Consider the following 19,552-nt stretch of genomic DNA (forward strand, 5'->3'; position numbering starts at 1 on the left):
TGTTTAGAGCCTCAACTTAAATGTGTGCCTGAAATGCTTTTGATTTTTTAGTAAAACCAGTCATTTTTTTAACCGTTTTTTTTAATAATCCCAAATTTTAGTGCTTTTTACTTCGTTTGGCCATGTAATATGATCTCAATTAGCTAAAAAGTCCTGTTATCCAAAGTAAGGTCATGTACTCTAATAATTACGTACATGATGGTATATCGTCAGGGCTGTCCTTAGGGGGGCGCAGTACCCGGGGCGGAAGTGATGGATTGGTCTCTTCCGGGACCGACTGCGTCGGCCAATTGCAGCGGCCTGCGGGGCCCCCCAAAGCGTGGGGCCCAGAGTGGGGGATTGGGGCTGGGGAGGAGAGAATGCGGTCACCCCAATTCGCCCTACCCAAGGGACGGCTCTGTATATCGTACTCATGAAAGTAATGTGTTCGCTGGATTAGGGGTGGGAAGAGAGGAGAAGAGAATGCTGCATAGACAGCCTGCCTCCCAATTGTATGACTCTTCCAGTGTGGTTCAGTCATTATGATTTTAGCTATGCGAAGGATAACTTAATAATTGCAACAGTTTTGTAAGTGACCTGTAAAGGGGAAAAATGGATTTGTGCCTCTCTTCACTTCTTAATTACATAAGGAACAACTTGCAAATCTTTATTCTTGGGTATTGCCTAACCTGGGAGATTCTTTGGCATAGTGGATCACTAATGGGGTTATGATAACATAGCATGATCCCAAGGAAATGAAATCTATTTACATGAGAGATGGCATTTTTTACTTTAAAGCTGTGGTTTGGGTATTTTAAAATACCAGTTTAACTCAATCACCCTACAGACATGCGGAGGACGGGGGAGAGGAGAAGCAATTGCTGAAGATTCAGCACTCTCCTTTCCTTATGAACTGACAGAGCTGTACTGTCCACATCTGACTCCCCAGGAAAACCATAGAAGAGATTAAAATCCCTAGTATTTCTAATGTAAGATACATATTTTTTAAACAGTACATTTCCAGAATTTTTCCCTCTGCAGTCACCTCAAGGTTTCATTTGTGAAACCAAATTGCCAGTTAGAAATAGATGCCATTAGTTGGCTATATGTTTTAACATAAAAATATAGATTGGAGGTGCTGAGCAAGAAATACCTTCCATAGGCATAATATAGAGTTCTGCTTGGATTCATTTTTTTTTTAAACAGTCCTAAGTAAAATCACTTTTCTTTAATTGCAGTGAAGTATCTGTATAGAAGGTTAAGGTTTACTGAGAGAGCTGCTCCCTGCCACAGGAAGGATTCAAATACTGTCTGATTTCTCTTGCAAGGTGCCAGCCGGTTGATTAGTATTGATTGCTGAAGGAATTGGCCACTTGACTAGGAGCCGAATCAAATAATCCCTCCATTCTTGCTTCGCAAATCCATTGTCATGGAACAATCTGCTCTGAAGCTTTACATACACACCACACCATGATGGGAAATTCTCCCTCAGAGTGGCTGTTATAATTCACCTTTAAAAAAAAAAAAAAAGAGTAGTTTTAGCAAGCAATGACTGTTGATTAAATGAAGGGTAGAGTTTGTCCTAATACCTTATCCTGGCAGGTTTTAAAAGAGTAAGGGGTGGAGGGTGGGAGGAAGGCAGACAAGAAATATGGGCTACTGGTGAAACTTTCAAAAATGCCTAAATGACTTGGAATTTAGGTTTTCAAATCTCAAGTGCTTTTGAACATCTTACTCTGTATCTACACTAGTCTTTCCCCCACCCTACAAAATGTCCCTATTGTTACTGCCACTATCAGAGTGCTAGAGTAGAGGGGCTCCTGTGACCAGTGGGGAAGCCCTTTTAACACCCATGTTATCTAACACTGCTCAGAGCAGGCCTAATTGACACTAGTAAAATCCCAGAGCGCTGTCTACCCTATAGCACTCAATTGTTGCTACTACAAGGAGAGTGGAATGATAAGGTACATAGGGGAAAGGCTAGTGCAGAAGAGCTGTGGTGGCTGGTTGGAAAAAAAAAACATGTGTGTTTCAGAGAAACTCAATGGGTTTGTTTTTGGATTTGCTCAGACTCCAAGGGCACAATCCTGCAGCTTATATTTGCATGAGTATTCCCATTGATGCAAAAAAGAAAGGACTAACTTATGGGTAAGAGCAGGCCTTCGGCCCCAGTCCTACAAATCAAACCACACAAAGCCCTACTGAAGTCAGGATCCAGCTGCATGATTTTATTTACAGCATCAGGGCCTTGCTTTGTAATGTTTTTTGCATGTAGCCTACCTCTGGATTTTATTAATCTACTGGGAGCCGGCTATTTCTCTTTGGGTCCTTAACTTCCTCTCCTCACCGCAGCCTTTCCCGATAGTATTTTTGAGAAACCCCAGCAGGACTAATCTCCTTGAAACACCAGTTCTGTTGCTTTCAGTTGATTACAAATTTAATGTGTGTTAAATTATTTATCAAATAATAATGTTAGTAATCTTTTAAAAATATTACATTTCTAGGAATAGTTCTATATTTCAGGTTCTAGAAATATTTCTTATTCCTCCATATGAAGCTTTTGGAAAGACATAAAATCCCAATATAAATATTATAAGTGAACACGGAGGTCAGAATTATTCTTTTGGATACAATTTCACAAAATGGAAACCATGTACCTGTTTTATCTCTAATGCAAATTTCGGTTATCATCAATCTCTAAGGGACATGCTAATATACCGTAAGTAATACAGCTTGCCAAGTGATTTCCCCCCACACATTTACAAATATATATCCAAATCCAAAATTGCCAAATTCCATCTGAATATTCCTTACTTTAAATTTATCCCTGCTCCAATTATTTCCTCATTTTAAAATCAGTGATCGCAGAACAAAGTTAAATAGGATAATGTGAAAATATTTCCATTTTAGAAAAATTGAAAACAACTTAATTCATAAAAGTGAGTTATGGTTGGCATCGCCAGGTGGCACTGTTTTTTGCGCATGCACCGGGAAGACAAGCCAGAGTGGTGGTGATTTGGGTAATGCAAATTTCTGTGTAGAGGCTGTAGTTACTGGAAGGAAGAGCAGTGGGAGCAGGAGAGTTTGCTCTCTGCCTGGTCTCTAATTAGAGTCTGTTCTTGAGGGGGGAGGGATAGCTCAGTGGTTTGAGCATTGGCCTGCTAAACCCAGGGTTGTGAGTTCAGTCCTTGAGGGGGCCACTTTAGGGATCTGGGGCAAAATCAGTACGTGGTCCTGCTAGTGAAGGCAGGGAGCTGGACTCAATGACCTTCCAGTTCTAGGAGATAGGATATCTCCATTAATTAATGTATTTATTTATTTATTTACACTTTAGGAACCAGACATTGGTGTTTGGGTGAGAACCCTGAGAGAAGGGATTACTTGTGTGCTGTAGTGATTGCTGCTGTTCCGGAACTGGTGCATATGTAATAATAAAATAAGTTACATTAAGAATATACTCAGACTATGAATTGATAATTTCTCCTCCATTGGGAAGTCAGCCAGCAAGGCCCTGACCATCTGCTGCTGTTTGGCAGGACATGATGCTGGTGTCAGAAAGGGATTCTACTATTAGAAAAAGGGCCAATAGTATTTTATAGAAATATTGAGACTGCAAGGAACACATGACTATTTTTATTTAAATGTGCAGGTCTTCGTTACAGAATATAACCAAGTATTTTAACACACCGAGCTCTTCAAAATACCTGTGTAATGTAGAAAGGATGAGGGGGAAGTTATATAAGTGAAGCATTGTTAGTCATAGTACTTTCTTTGAGGGTGGTAATTTGTTTTAATAATGAGTAGGCTAGTGTGTCTCCCCTTAGCTTTCAAGGTCACCACATTTTTAACATCTCCAGACTCTTGAAATGATTAGAAAATTGAGAGAGCTGGTCGAAGTTAATTTCCCTATATATCGCAAAGAAATGCAACTGGACCCATTGGCAGGATTCTCTTCTCTCTTTGCCAGCACCACCCTGTGACTTTTAAGAAAGTCTCAGGCTATGGCTACACTGGACTTTACAGTGCTGCAACCTTTTCGCTCAGGGGTGTGAAAAAACACCCCCCTGAGCGCAGCAAGTTACAGCGCTGTAAAGCACCACTGTAAACAGTTCCCCAGCGCTGGGAGTGTGGCTCCCAGCGCTGTAAACTAATCCCCTCGGGGAGGTGGAGTACCTGCAGCTCTGGGAGAGCTCTCTCCCAGTGCTGGCGCCGCGACCACACTTGCACTTCAAAGCACTGCTGTGGGAGCGCTCCCGCGGCAGCGCTTTGGAGTTTCGAGTGTAGCCATGTCCTCAGGTAAAATAGGATCCGGAGCAGAATTGCCCTGATTATGATTTTGCAAAACTAGAACTGACCCATAGATTTTAAACAGCTCTCCCCGCCGTTGCACATGAAATGGTTTGAAATGACAATACCATTACAAGTATCAGAATACCATTACAAGTCCTTGATAGTGGGGATGCTCTTGCCAAATGATCTTTGTTTACAGATAATGAAATTTTGTCTCTTATGCTTGTAACTTCCCCCAGGTGTTCAGACCAGTTTTATTTATCAGCAAATGACTTATGAAAAGGACACCTTACTCTAAGTTTCAGATTAGCAATGGGTTGGTAATTGTTTGCTCAAATGAGTGGCCTCATTATTCTAAGACTTTCTTGTCAAGGGATCAGTTTCTGGAAAACCAACACTTTTTTGGTACAGCCATATGAGAGAAGTCCAAAGGTAGATGGGTACACTCTCTCTGAAAGAGGCCAATGCCAGATGTGGACCCACGATAGTGCAGCTAACTGTGCAACGTCATAATGGAACAGGGTATGAATTTTTTCTGATCTGCTTATACCCTAAAGCATGAGGACTTCATTGCCTTTATTTATTGGTTCACAGAGCACCCTTCCCATTTATCCTAGCAAAGGTAACTGTAGATGCTGTAGATCATTTTCATATTATGTTTTTTCTTGGAGAATTGAACTTTTTGTGGCCATTGGCTATGTCTCCTCTCCACCAGAGCTGCTTTAAGATATGAAGGAGGAATACTAGGGGAAATCTCAAATATAGCGTAGAATGGAGAGGAGCTGTGGTCTCTTTGTGAATGTGTATTCTGTGAAAGAGGGAGAGTGGGCGTGAGCTCCAGTGATAATATATTTAACCTTAGCACTATAGCTGGTTGAAAATTGGAATTTCTGTACTACAGGAAACCGATATTTCAAAATGTTGTTTTTGACATGAATTGGGGTGAAAATGCGAAGTATCCATTTCTTTTGTGGAATGGAAAGTTCTGAAAAATATGTATTTGGAAATGTCTAAACATTTCATGTAGACATTGCCCATTGAAACAGATTGTGTTAACGTTCTCAGATCAAGAAATTTTATTTTACTTTGGTTCGACAGTCATCTGTTCTCCATCCACTGAACTGCCTCAGTGCCTGATGTGAGTTGTAGTTTGGATGCCTCATGCCCCTATTCTAATCTAGAGGAACTCAGCCTATAGAGAAAAATGGAGGCATGAGGTACTACAGCTTCCATGAGGCATTATACAGCAGCTCAAGCAGCTACAGTTCATCGTTGCGCTAACCCAAAACGAAAATGTTTTGATTTTCCAAATGGAAAATTTTTCTGTGGGGAAAACCTAAATTTTCCAGAAATTGCAATTTCCATTCAGAAAACATTATGATGGAAAACTCGCCATATACTAAATGTACCATCTCCTGTAGATGAACTAGTAGAGGTTGGTAGGCTTCCCCATGGCATACCTGTGCAGATCAGTATCACTTATTTGGGGTCATGTTGGAATATTAAAGCAGTTTTTAAGGCAATTAAATGCTAGCGATAGATAACAGCATTTAAACAGACCATATACAAGACAAAAGCATAAGAGCAAACAGAGGAGATGGTGATCAATTATGTTACTTCTTGTCGTAACTTTAAAGATCTAATATAACAAATCTGATAAACCTAAGCACATGACATTGAGAAAAAAATAGGTGCAAGAAGCTTATCCTAATGAGTCAGATGTATTCAAATAACGATGAACCATGCATTCTCAGTGAAACTTAAATACAGATGAGCTATGATGGGTTACATGTAGAATGCTACAAATTAATGGGACCAGAAAGCCCTCTCTTGTTATGGATCAAAGTAATGGGTAATGTATGAGAAGGTACATGGAATACTGTGCTGTCTATTGTATTGGCTCATGGTAGGAACATGAGGTGTCCCCCGTCCCTCTGAAGACCCCAGGACTTGTTTAATAATTCGCTCCTCTGCTTCCAGTAAATTAAATGTATTTGTATCCAAAGAAGAGTAATGCAAAATGTCTAAATTCACATATCTGAAGTACATAGACATGAAGGTGTAAATAGTGCCACAGTTTCAGGGGCTGTCCATTTTAAACAAATGACTTCATGAGCTGCAAAGGTGGCACAGGACAAAAAGATACCTTTCTAGACAGGCAAGCGCTGTTGATTTCATCACATAGGTCTAGGAGGCAAGGCCTGGGATGGCAGGAATATAGCCACCCATAATGTCCCTTGTTCAGCTTGATTGCTCAGCTTGTGTGTGATTTAACTGCAGTGTTGTTGGCATGCATGCCATGGAGCTGTTACAAGCACAATGAATTGCTGGACCCACCCTGATTTTTATCCTCCTTATCTTTGCAGTTAGCTAGCATTGTGGTAGACTGCTTATGGCCTGAGGATAGGCTAGCGCATTACTCTGAGGTTGACACTGGTGCCTGTCTCAGTGTGAAAGCTTGCGGTTGTTGCCTGTTATGTTAATAATCTGAGTTATTACTCTTGTAGTTAAGTATAGAAATGAGGATGAAATATTGTACTGAAATTGATTGCAAATGAGTGCTTGTGATGCAGCATAAAATCAATAATTCAACATTGTCATATCTTTTCATTTTACCAATATTATTGTATTACATTCCATGAGACTCGTTATCATACGAGTCATAAGCTGGTTTGGAAAGAGAAATTTTAAAGAAGTTTGATGCATTCCTGCACCAATTTGAAAAAAACATGTTTGGTGGGGGTTTTTTTGATGACAGCTTTTGATTGTAAACAAACATTGTACAAAATGTTTTGTTATGACAGCAGCTTTTCCTGGCTAGTTGGATATCAACATTTGGCACCATTTCATTGCTTGACTCTGCTTTCTTTAATTGCTTTCAACAAAAAACTCCTTAGGATTTAGGTTTGGGAGCAAATAGAGACTTAAATCTTGTGTGTTTAAGCATAGTTCTATTGTAACATCTAAATTATCTTTTTTACATGGAGAGAAATGTTCTACTTCAGTTTTTACGCTGATATGTACAATGCAGCATTCTGATCATCAGGAATCTTTCCTGGCAGTAATTTCTACTTGGGTTCTGGATAATGGGAACAGAGGCTCACAAACAATAATGCGCATTAGTGGATCTAGCCTGTATGTAGTTCTTAATTGCTTTAATTTACTGAATTTTTAAAAGGAAGAATTTCAGTGGATTTAGTGCTGGTTGAAAGATGGGAGGCTGACAGTGGAATATTGAAGTCTTCCTTTTTAGTCACAACGTGGGCCAGGGCATTGCAGGCTTAAAACATCACTGCCTGGCCCGTATATCACAACTAGAGCTGTGCAGATGATGGAAATTGCATTTCATGAAAGATTTAGAAATTTGTCTTTGTCTTTGTTCTGATTAGAAATGAAACCTGAAAAATTATCCAGAAGAAAATTCAGAGAAAAAAGTTGATTTTGGGTGGATCAAAATGTGGTTTTTATTAATAGTAATTTCCAAACAAAAATCAAAACCTTTTGTTCCAAAAATGTTGGTTTTCCCCTCAAACAAAATGTTAGTGAAAGTGACACAGTTTTGCGTAGTATTTCAGCTTAGACCCACCTGTATTCTCTGATGGATGGTGGATCCCTTGAAGTTTTTTCTGTTCAGATGTAGGGTGCAGCCTTGACCACGGAGGGTTCATATATGGGAAAGAGATCCGTCTGTATGCAGATCAGCCCTTGGCTTTTGTGCTGAGACTACCAGTTGTTATTGGTGGGGGTGGCTTGGCTTTGTGAACAACCCATTTTACATTAGCTGCCAGCTAGTTATCAGTGTGTGGTGAAATCTTGGCCTCACTGAAGTCAGTGGGCTCAGGATTTCACCCCTGGTTGCTACTGAGATAGATTAGATTTGAACTAGAGAGCAAAGGGCCTGATCCTCTAAGTTACTGAATGCTTCCTGGATGGTACCAAGTGCCTTCAGCACCCACTGAGGCTAATAAGAGTGGAGGGTGCCTGCCACCTTACACATTGGACCTTAAATGAGGGGAGGTGGATAGCCTGTCACCACTCTATGAAATCATCCAGTTCCCTGTATTGCTAACAACAAAAATCTCCCTTTTCCCCATCTGCTTCAGCCCCTCCCAACAGAACTCTTTTTTCTTCTCCATTCATGGTGAACAAATTCATGCCTTCAGGATTTGTAGTCTTTGCACTGTGCTATGTGATAGCTACCCAGTGAGATGCTCTGGAAACTGCATTAATGATTGATAAAAGCTGAGAGCTGTTTAATTTTTTTCCTGTTCAATGGCTATCAATAATTTAATGCACTTACTGTATGTTTTTAAGAAATAGCACCCATTTTACAGGCTTGGGTTTCGCAGGTTAAATGATTCAAGCTTCACAAATGTTGTTTTGAGGAGCTAGAGGTTTTCCCTTTTTAATAAAAAAAAAAAATATGGGGACATGAGGTAGAGGCATTTCTCTTGAAACAAATGGTTCTGGTTTTTCAGTATCCTTTAGTTCTGTTGTAGCAAGATAGCTGGTTTTCTGAATCGCTGAAAGCCGTTTCAAAGCTAAATAAGAACCTGTGTCTGCTGTCATGTTAGCATGCTGCCCATCGATAATGGAAAGCATAGAAGCCTGACATGGTGTAACTAACAGGGATCCCCAAGAGAACGCCACTCTAGAGAGTGTATCCATGTGCCTGACATTCCTGCCTTTTCTATTCTAACCCAGGGCTCAAGTCACACAGAAATGTTATTTGACTTGATTTATCTGCATCCAATAATCAAATTCATTTATAAAAACAAAAAACAAAGAGAGGGGATTACTTCTAGATGTAACTCTTGGGATCATTTGCCTTAGCCTGGTACCGAAAACTGCAAATCAGGAATTAAAGTAGGGTTGCCACCTGTCCAGTTTTTACCCGGACAGTCCAGGTTTTGGCTTCTGTGTTCGGGTGCCATTTAGGGTTGCCAGGTGCCCAGTTTTTGACTGGAAAGTCCAGTTGAAAAGCAGACCTGACAACCCTAAATGGCACCTAAACCAAAAGTCTGGTTACCGCGGGGTAGGGGGAGGCACCAGGTCATTAACCTGCACCCGCCCTCTCCTACCTGCAGACAGGCTCCTTGAGACAATCCAGCAAGCTACTGACCTGGGGGCGGGGTGGGGGGTGGGGGAGTGATGGGGGCGGGATCTTGGGGCAAGAGGCAGAGAAGGGGGCGGGGCCTCTAGGTTACCAGCCCTTAAAAAGGTGGCAACCCTGAATTAAAGAGAGGGGAAAATAGATATTTGGACTGATATAACTGGGTCTCTGCTTCTCTGGAAGGCACCAGTCCTATGAAGTGCTGAGTGTCTTCATCCATAGTCATCTTTTGGAGTGGAAGGAATCTTGCTAGATTTGGTCCTCAGGCCTTGTGTATAAAATAAACACACACTGCAAAATTCTACTTGCCCTGGATGTATAAATTACATTGATGAAATAGTCCAATGTAATTTGCTTTCTTCTTGTTGGTCATTGTGGTTAAAGGCTGTGTGAGTAAACTTAGTGCCTGGGATGGTAAATTTAAATGTGTGTGTATGAATATGAATATAAATATTAAACTTTGTTTCACATTGACAAATGGTTTTCTTGTCTTTTTCCAGGTTAGAATACATTTAAAAATAGTTCTTAGGGTGTATTTGGGGAAGTATATATAGGTATAACATGAAAATGACCAAAATAAACCTTTAACGATGTAAGCAATAGAGCTGGTTGGGAATCTTTTAATGAAATGTTTTTCTGTCAAAAAATGCTGGTTGAACAAAATTGAAACTTTCTGCAGTGTTAACAAATTTCCAGTTTTGAAAAAAGTTGAAATGGCGATGTTGTTTTGATTCTTTCAAAATGAAAAGTTCTGTTTTAGGTTTGAAACAACTTTTAATTATTAAAATATAAAGAACAGTTGAGACATGTAAACCAAATTTTTGTTTGAATTTTTGGTTTGTGGAAGTTGTTGAGTTGTTGATTTGACTTTTCATCCCCATTCAGGATGGGAAAAAAACTTTGTCATCTTGAACATTTGTTCCTGGGATAGGAAAACACTTTTTCACTCCCCTGACTGACAAAAGTGCTATTGAAGACATAGCCTTAATCTCTCTCTCCCTCACTTTCCCATCAGTAAAATGGTGATAATACTTTCTTTGTCTTGCCTACTTACCTTGTAAACTCTTTGGATCAGGGACTTTCTCTTACTATGTATATGTTCAGCATTAATACAATGGGGCTCTGATTTTAGTTGATTTCTCTAGGTATTACTGTAACACAAATAATAAACTTTTGGGCATGGTCTTAAATAATCAAGAAACAAAACCAGATTATAAACCAAATCACTTTTAACGGAGCAGTTACCCAAATCATCTCTTCTCCTCCCAAAGCCCTGGCACTGAGTGTGTGGTGTGTGTGTGTCAGTCAGAGAGAGAGAGAGAGAAAGGGGGATGGGGGATAGGTGATCAGTCTTGGTCAGGAAATGATGAGGAATAACTTCCCCCTGAATTGTTTCAGAGTGGTAGCCGTGTTAGTCTGTGTCAGCAAAAACAACGAGGAGTTCTTGTGGCACCTTAGAGATACGCCCAAATAAATGTATTAGTCTCTAAGGTGCCACAAGGACTCCGTGTTGTTTTTCCCCCTGAACTGTGATTTGGACGGCTTAGGTAGGCAGAATGCTATAGCTGTCTGGAATGGATATTGGCAGAACTACCAGGGTTAATACTCCTACTCTTGCAAGCATGGTGGGATTTTTGAATGATAAGAAATGGGTGGGATATGTATGGCACCTGCAGTAGAACAGTGCTCCCATGGCCTTGGTGTTTACCTACAATTATCTTGCTTAGGCTGAGATCTAATGAAACCTCACCTCACGCTGAATGTGGCTGTATGCTTATATTTATTAAAAGTTAGATATGGCAAAATTATTGGAATAAATCCTTGATGTTTATCAACAGATCTTGTGAGAAAGCTTGTGTTGTGAATATGTGGATCTTCCCTTCAATTAGGATCAGTTACTGTTGATTACAATGAATATTGAAGTTTCTGTGTCAGTACTGAATGTCCTCTGTTCTCCATTTCTGTATTCTCAGACTATGTTGTAGTTTGTGTGTATATACCAACACTCCATTGTGGTAGGCGCTGTACAAACACAGAACAAGAAGATGGTTTCTGCCCCCCAGAGTTCACGCTGGAAGTAGAAGACTAGTGTTAACAGTTGCAGACAGACATGGGGGAGTCATGTTTCATGGTTACAGGATGAACTGTGACTTAGATCGCTTTAGTCCCTCTGGAATGCAGCTCTTATGTGACTAGCCTGGCTTCCTGCACCTCACTGGATGGAACCACTCTGGTCCAGCCACTCTGACTGGATATCTGGGCTGCAGCCACCCAGTTTCCAACCGAGTTAATAACACAGGCCCAACTTGGTTTTGCCACCTGTAATAGTTTACCTTCAGGAGCCTGTGACAGTAATAAGGCCTAGTCTAATGTCTAGATTTACATCGCTCAGGGCTGTGAAAAATGTCACGTCATGTGCAGCCTAGTTAGTTCAACCTAACCCACACTGTAGACCTAGCTAGGTTGATGGAAAAATTCTTCTTTCAACCTAAGCATCACCTTTCATGAAATGGGTTAACTACTGCGTCAGGAAAACCCCTTCTGTCAACAGAGAAAGTGTCTATACCAGGGGTAGGCAACCTATGGCACGCGTGCCAAAGGTGGCACCCAAGCTGATTTTCAGTGGCACTCACACTGTCCAGGTCCTGGCCACTGGTCCGGGGGCTCTGCATTTTAATTTAATTTTAAACGAAGCTTCTTAAACATTTTAAAAACCTTATTTACTTTATATACAACAATAGTTTAGTTATATATTATAGACTTATAGAAAGAGACCTTCTAAAAGCGTTAAAATGTATTACTGGCACGCAAAACCTTAAATTAGAGTGAATAAATGGAGACTCTGCACACCACTTCTGAAAGTGGTCTATACTATGGTGGTACAGCTATGGCACTATGACCATAGCTGTACTAGTGTGGCTGTTGTAGTGCAGGCATATCTTAAGTATGCTGTGACACAAACAGCATCATCAAAACAAAGCATCATTTATTCATTCCTCTAAGGTACAAAGCATGTAGAGCAAAGGATAAAAACAATAAAAGGCCTCTTGGGTCATATTTACAACAGCTGGCAAAGAAAGTTTAAGGTGTAAGTTCCTCTCATCTTATCTAACTCCATCTAACTGGCAGGGAGAAGCAACTTCTCTGAGTACAGCAGACTACTTAGGCTCACCCTTGGGAAGAGTCATCCATTCTGGGCTGCATGGAGCCAGACGGGGTATTGTCCAAATTGTTTCCCTCAAGGACCCTTGTCTTTGCCATTGTTTCATTTCTCTTTACAGCCTCCTTTTGATTTAACTCCTGGCCACTGGTTGCTCATGAAGTTTTTGACTGGCGAGGCATAAATCACAAAATAGGCTACCCAGTGTTTAATTGAATAGCTACTAAAAGCTGTCCTTATTTACAGTGAAGAAGCAGCAGGTGAACCCAGGAGCTGGAGCCGCTACCCAGCCCAGCGTGGGAGGGTGGGAGGAAGAACATAAGGCAGGCACAGGGCTTAATGGCAGCTCCTCACGCGCACACATGGGGCCAGAAAGGCGCAGGGTGTAGGCCTCATGCCCACAACTCTCCTGCATCCTGGGCTGCTACAAACCTGCCATGGCCTCACCAAGCAGTGGTTACCACAGCAACGCCATTATAAAGTGACTCCTGGGCGTTGTTAAATTGCCATGGTAACAAGGCAACTTCTTGAGGCACTATTAGGTATGCCAAGATTTGAGTCTCACGTGGCACTATGTTCTTCAAAGTTTCTGGCATTGTGTTTCACCACTGGAAAGAGTGAGTTATGACATTTAAGCCTAGTGACAATTTGTCCTTAAATCTGTATATATTTATCAATGAAATAAAAAAGAATATGCAAAATGTATTTTATGGCTTTTGGGAATTCTTGGTTTGGCTGTGCCTCACTTTCCAGTGTCTGGGCTCCTGGCATTTAGGCAAGTTAATACCACAGATAACCTGAGCGGAATATGATCTTTATAAAAACAAGTACTACACAGAACTCCCTTTCTTTTGTAAGCATTATGGCAAAGGAGGATAATGAGAGAGCTTTGCAGATGTTTTGCTTTTCCGTAGGTCCCAATTCTCTTTTTGTTCATGGTGGGAAGAGGACTACAACTATCTCTATAAGAGCAGTGATTGTTGAGTCCTGGCTCTGGCCCTCAGTGAGGCTTGTGACTAGAACTGGTCAGGAAATGTTTGAGAAAACTGTTTTTTGTTGAAAATGCCAACCCAAAGCTTTTCCTGCAAAAGGGTGAGTTTAGGGGAAACATTCATCAGGAAAGGTTTCGCGGGACCAGGATGGAATTGTGAAAGCAAGAGATGCCTGCACCCCTTAATCTAGAATAGCTAATAGCTGAGTGGTTAGGATACTTACCGGGGATGTGAAAGACCCAGGTTCAAGTCCCTGTTCTGTTTTAGGAGAGTGAAACTATGTGTATGATTTTTATATATAATATGTATTTAAAACATATGACATTTAACTAGTATAGCGACTCCTAACTGGCTCCACCTGACTGGTGTCTGTGGTTTTTATAATCATCCGTACAGACTTTTCATCATAATGCTGCCTAAAGCGTGTCTTTGATTTAATAATTAAAAAGGAAAGACGGATGTATTTGATTTGTATCACTGATGAATGCAAAATAAGTGTGTGTATTTCTTTTGCTGTCTTTCCCGACATGGTCTGTGGTGAGTCTGTCAGTAAATATTGATTAGTGCATTGCCTCAGGAAGTACATATGTCACAACCAGTTCATTGAGGGTCATTTCTTTTCAGTTCTCCACAATCAGGGCTCTAAGCCTACTCCCCTTTGCATGAAAAAGTGTCACATTTTGAGTACTCTACTTATGATCTGAAATTGGTTAAAGGCAATTTAGTGCAAACAGCCGTGGTACCTGATGTGTAGAGGAGATGCAAATAGGGAAACTGTATATAATTGTGCTTTTCTACTATGTGGGAGAGTCTGCCGTTAGGGTTTTTTTTTTTAAGATAGATGATTCTTTTGTATCTTAGGATCTATCATTCTGGATCACTGGTTTATTTTGTCTGGGTACTTCAATGGGCAGATGTAGCAGAGCTGAACAGGAGACATTTTGTGCCACTGATCTTTTTTGTTCTTTATCTCTCTCACTCCTGTTACGTGCAGTCTCTGTGTCTTTTCCTCCAGGATCTTGTTGAGGTTTTCATTGTTTATTTACACTATTGTTGTTACTTTGTGAATTCTTTTTTAGGCCATCACATATCTAGAGGGGAAGCTGGTCAGAATTATCTTTGCAGCTTTAAGTCTGCCTATCAGGTAGAAAAGGGTGAAGAGTAGAGGTTTAGTCCCCCTGGCAGATGCAGAAGCGGTGGCCTTTTGGAATTGGAGAAACTGTACTGTGCATTGAATGGTTTTAAGAACAGATTTCCTTATGATGGGGTTACCTTCCCTTTTCTCCCTGTTAGCTTTCCCAGCATCAGATAAAAATCACCTCTTTAGCGAGATCAGGTGGCACAATTAGTCACTTTTTGGTATTAGATGCATTTGTTTTTTCTTTTTGGGGAGAAGGATAATCTTAGTTTCTTCTGTGTTCAGACAATTCATACTCAGATTTTTCAGGGACAATTCTTTAAATAAACCCTCAGTCAGAGAAGGGCAGAAAGCAGTTTGCCATTTCCTCAAATATATTAATCAGGCAAATTTATTTCCTATGTATCTCTTTGATACCCCCACCCCCAACTTGTTTGCCTTTCATTTAGGGGCTAGCCACCAGTGAGAAGAAGAGGACCATGAAATATGAGACACCTTTGAGTACTCCCTAACATTGGTGGTAGCCGTGGGGGAAGGAATGGAACAGGCTGTAAACATCTCTTTTTCTGACAGTGGTATGTGGAGGGGGAGGGCAAGTTAGTCCTGACTGGGATAACAGAAATGAGTGAAACTCTGTGAGAAGCTTATTAGGTAGTTGAGGCTGAGCATTGGGTTCCTTGTTCTTTCGGCTAAGGGTTATGCTAAGCCTGCCTACGGCTATGTCTGCACTACGGATAGCCGCTGTAAGGTCTCCTGTGTAGCTGCTCTATGCCAGCGGGAGAGAGCTCTCCCGCCAGCATAATTAAACCACTCACAATGAGCAGTGGTAGCTGTGTTGGCAGGAGAGCCTCTCCTGCCCACATAGCACTGTCCACACCAGCGCCTTTCTTGGGGAAACTTGTGTCAGTCAGGGGTGTGTTTCTTCCTTGGACATCCAGTTGTGGCATATGGGGCCAGAGATCCCTCTGAGGGGAGGGATTAAGCTATTGTGGGAGCTGAGTTGGGAAAGTTTCTGTTTTGTGAATTGGCTTCTTCAGTCTGGAGAAGGGTTGTTGGTTTGTGCCTCATCTTTTTGGATTGTATTTTAAAGTATTTGTTAAAGAACGTAACCTGGGTTAGGAGTTCCCTGGTGTTTGTGTACACTGGAATGAAAATAAAAAATAAAAATATTTAAATTTGGGGTAGTGGTTATTCAGATACGTCATGTGTTGGTATTAATGTTCTTTGATAGGATGAGCACACAAGCATTTGTATGTGTGATTTTTAAATGTCTGTGTGTGCGCACGCATGCATGTGTACGCATACTTGGGCATGTGACTTTAAAATCCTCCACTGTTGTTTTGCCAGTAAAAGCAGCTAATGTGAATGTTTTACAGAAATGGGCCTGATCGTGACTGAGGCAAATTCATTTGAATGAATACTTGGGTATATTTTAGCATCTCCCTTGCAATTATCCTGTTGTAGGCTATTTTAGGATCAGTATCTTGCTCTTTAGAGTCTTCCCACCCCCACCCCTGGAAAACATTTGGTTTGAGTAAGATATCTGACAGTTCAGATCAATCCATACTTTTTTTTTTTTTTATTAGCAGTTGATTTGGCCAACACATTCTGGACCTTGACATGATCAGCAAATCAGTACAGCCATAGATGGCTATTTTGGGGCTGGAGAAATGGGGTGGGACTAAGGAGTTGCTGTAATCTGCTGCACCTTCAAAGGACAAGAAAGCTGATATTTACCTTTCCCTTTTCTGTTTTTTCTCTCTCTTAGGAAATACTGTGTGTTACAGACTGAGACTTCAATCCCAGCTCACCCCCCCTTTTTTTTTCTTGCCTGAATTAGAAGCTCCAGGAATGTGCTAATTGGCGGCGGCCTCTTCAGGAGGTAAAAGGTAATTGTTATCTGCCTGCTTTAGGTGTCTTGCCTGTTAAACCTCTTTTGGAGCAGGTGAGAAAGGAGGGGAGGATAAGGTTAGAATAAGCTTGTCAATGTGGAATTTTTATTTTCTTAGATCATCTCCAAGTTGATGAGGATGGTTTTCCATCCTCTTCAATGTACTCATGCAAAGAGAGGCTTCTGTGTATGTTCATTCATGCATACAGTCCTGTCCTGTGCCTATTTCTACGTGTAGGATAGCAACTGCAGGAAAAGGTTTGCTTAAAATGTTAGTAGAAAACATAATGTTTTAAAAAAATGACCAATGCATTGGTGGAATGATGACCTATCTGCATTAGCTTAGTTCCTGGGCCCCTGCCCTCCACCTCAGGTCCTCTGTGGTCATTTACAATCTCTTGTTGCATCAAAATGATGGAACAACAATATCAGGGGAGAAAGGCCTCCCATTAGGCAAAATACCAGTTCAGGTAAAATGACCTACATTTGAATAACTCTGCATTTGAATCACATCTTTCCTTGAGATTTGGAAAAGATTGTGTAATAATCATAATACCTAGATCTTACATAGCAATTTTTATCAGTAGATGTCAAAACACTTTACAAACGGAATCAGTATCAATATCCTTTTTTTACATATGAGGAAAGTGAGGCATGGGCGGTTGTGACTTGCCAAAGGTTACACAGGAGACTGGTGGCAGAGCCAAGAATTGAACCCAGGTTTCCTAAGTCCAAATCCAGTGCCCTATTTTCTACACTATGCTTCCTTCCAACTGAACTTGTTTTTCATGTATTTAAATGCTTCTAGTTCCAGGCAGAAGTGCCAGAATATGGTATGTGTGAGCCTCTATGTAATAAATTCCATGGCCATAGATGATGGCGTGACCTTATGTAATCCTCACTCATCTTTCCATTTCTTGGAATATGGTTTATATTCCATGTCCACAATGCCCTGCAAGTTAATGATTGCAAAGCAGTTTCTGTCCTTACAAGCATTTTAGATGAACCTATCTTAGAACATGTTTTTAAAGGTTGTTACTTCCTGCTGAGACTTTCAGGTGATGCTAAGAGAGTTAAGTGCCCAAGTTCCATTGAAAGCCAAGTTGATTTGAGCACCTAATTCCTTTAGGCTCCTTTGGAAAGCCCATTGTTTATTCTTTAGCTCTCTGTATCCTACGATAGCTGATTCCTAAAGGAATCATTCGCCCTGTGATTCAGGGGCACCCATGGACAACAGCCCCATAGACTGTTTGATGCAAAATGTAAAACCTCAGACTAAGTGCAGATACCGCAAGGTATAACTTGCTGACCAAATGACAAACTGCAGGTACGCAAATCTGCCTGGAGCAGTTCTGTCCCATGCTTGCCACCATGCTGTTGACAGTGGGGAAGAAAGCAAATCCTTTATTAGAAGGGCCCCTATTGGATGACTGATTACTTTCTGAAACAAAGCAATGAACCTTTCGGGTTACTCTTTCTGGGGAACTTCAATTGATACTAAGAGACAAGCAGAAACCTACAGACCAGTTGAAGCATTCTAATGGAGTCTTCTGGAATTTCCCTAGGGCTCCTTCTAGGTAATTACCTGTCTATCACTTTGTCTCCTATCTTTTAATGAGGGAGGAGTGCTAGACTCCCAGACCACTAATCCTTATTACTGTAAAAAAATAAGTTTCACTCCTCCCTTTCTCACCTTTGAAAAATGGCACCAACTACCCAGCTGGCTTGGCTCTCTACATCTTGTTTAAAAATGGCTGCTAACCTTTCTCCCTGGCTGCCAGACAAATCATGGGAATCTCCTGACTACTTCAGGCATGTATTCCCTGAATTAGCCATATGGGTAAGAGGGAGTTGATAGGGAAGAGAGGCTAGCAGAAGCCACCTCACAATCCCTAAATCCACTTTCCCCCAGATAGATTCTTTATTAGAGCTGTGGGATATGTTCATTTCAAACCCAGAACTTGGAGCAAATTGACTGAGATTTGCAAGCCTGTTCTGACCTGGAGTTCTGGGCAAAAGCCACTGCAAAACCTGGCAGTTCCAGCTGAGCTTGCTTACAGTCTCTGGGTTCTTTCAGACCCCAAAACTCTCAGGAACTGGGTTAAAGTAAACCTGTAAACCCAAACCTCACAGGGTTGTGGAGGGGTTTTTGGTGGGACTCTGCTCATTAGCCTGGGGGGGGGGGGGTTCTGTTTGTGTTTTGTTTTGTTTTAATCAATCATATTTTTTTCACTGAAAACTTTTGCATTTACCCTATATTCCCAGTCTCTTCCTGTGAAGGCCCTGCTTCGGGACTATTGCCATTTCTCTTAGGTCAGGGTACTCGGTCTGTGCCTCTGTTACCTCAGCATAGTACTGGGTTTTTCCTTGGATAACCCCCTCTCTTCCTGTTGCTGGCTCACATTACTGTAACAAGTCAGAGATATTTTCCTCCTCCTCGGCTGTTGCTTACGCCAGGAGCTCAGACATAAAACCCCTTGTCCCTATATGCCCCTCTTTTCTTTATTCTTCACCTGACCAACATGCCAGAGGTCTGGGGAGATCATGGTGGTTTTGGGTCATGTCCTTTTCCAACTGCTTCCATGTATCAGACTCCAGGAAATGTACATTGTTAAGCCCCTTGACAGTACCTTAGTGCAGCATGTGTTTTTAACTGTCTGCTTATGTATGGTATTTAAGCAGCAGTCTGCTATCAAATGCTATCACCCAGTCTGTATCCCTTGGGGAGAAAAGCTTTAGGAGAAGACGTGGGACATGGTAGTGATATTTTGGAAACAAAGCAAAAGGAAATTCTTCCAAGTTTGTTGGGCTGAAACCTTTTGGGGGGAGGGGGAGGGAAGAAGGAAAGGTATTCTTGCTGGACTTTGAAGTATTTTTTGAGGGGGTGGGGAAGGAGGGAATGTCTGATTGTTAAGTAGCCAAACATTTGCTGAAGTTTCATGTTTGTTGTTTCATAGCTATACATGGAGTTACCTTTTTTGTCCTTTCT

At 41.2% G+C, this 19,552-nt stretch overlaps 1 protein-coding gene across 10 annotated transcripts in view; it reads left to right on the forward strand.

Moving 5' to 3' along the window:
• ZMIZ1 (zinc finger MIZ-type containing 1) overlaps positions 1–19,552 on the forward strand; it is a 491,983-nt gene that overhangs the window by 53,261 nt on the left and 419,170 nt on the right. For all 10 annotated transcript variants that reach the window (XM_034775977.1, XM_034775973.1, XM_034775967.1 and 7 more), the window contains exon 2: positions 16,441–16,561. The gene's annotated coding sequence lies outside the window, so the exon portion shown is untranslated. The remainder of the gene's footprint in view (positions 1–16,440; positions 16,562–19,552) is intronic.

The sequence above is a fragment of the Trachemys scripta genome, chromosome 7 (assembly GCF_013100865.1).
Source record: "Trachemys scripta elegans isolate TJP31775 chromosome 7, CAS_Tse_1.0, whole genome shotgun sequence".
NCBI lineage: Eukaryota > Metazoa > Chordata > Testudines > Emydidae > Trachemys > Trachemys scripta.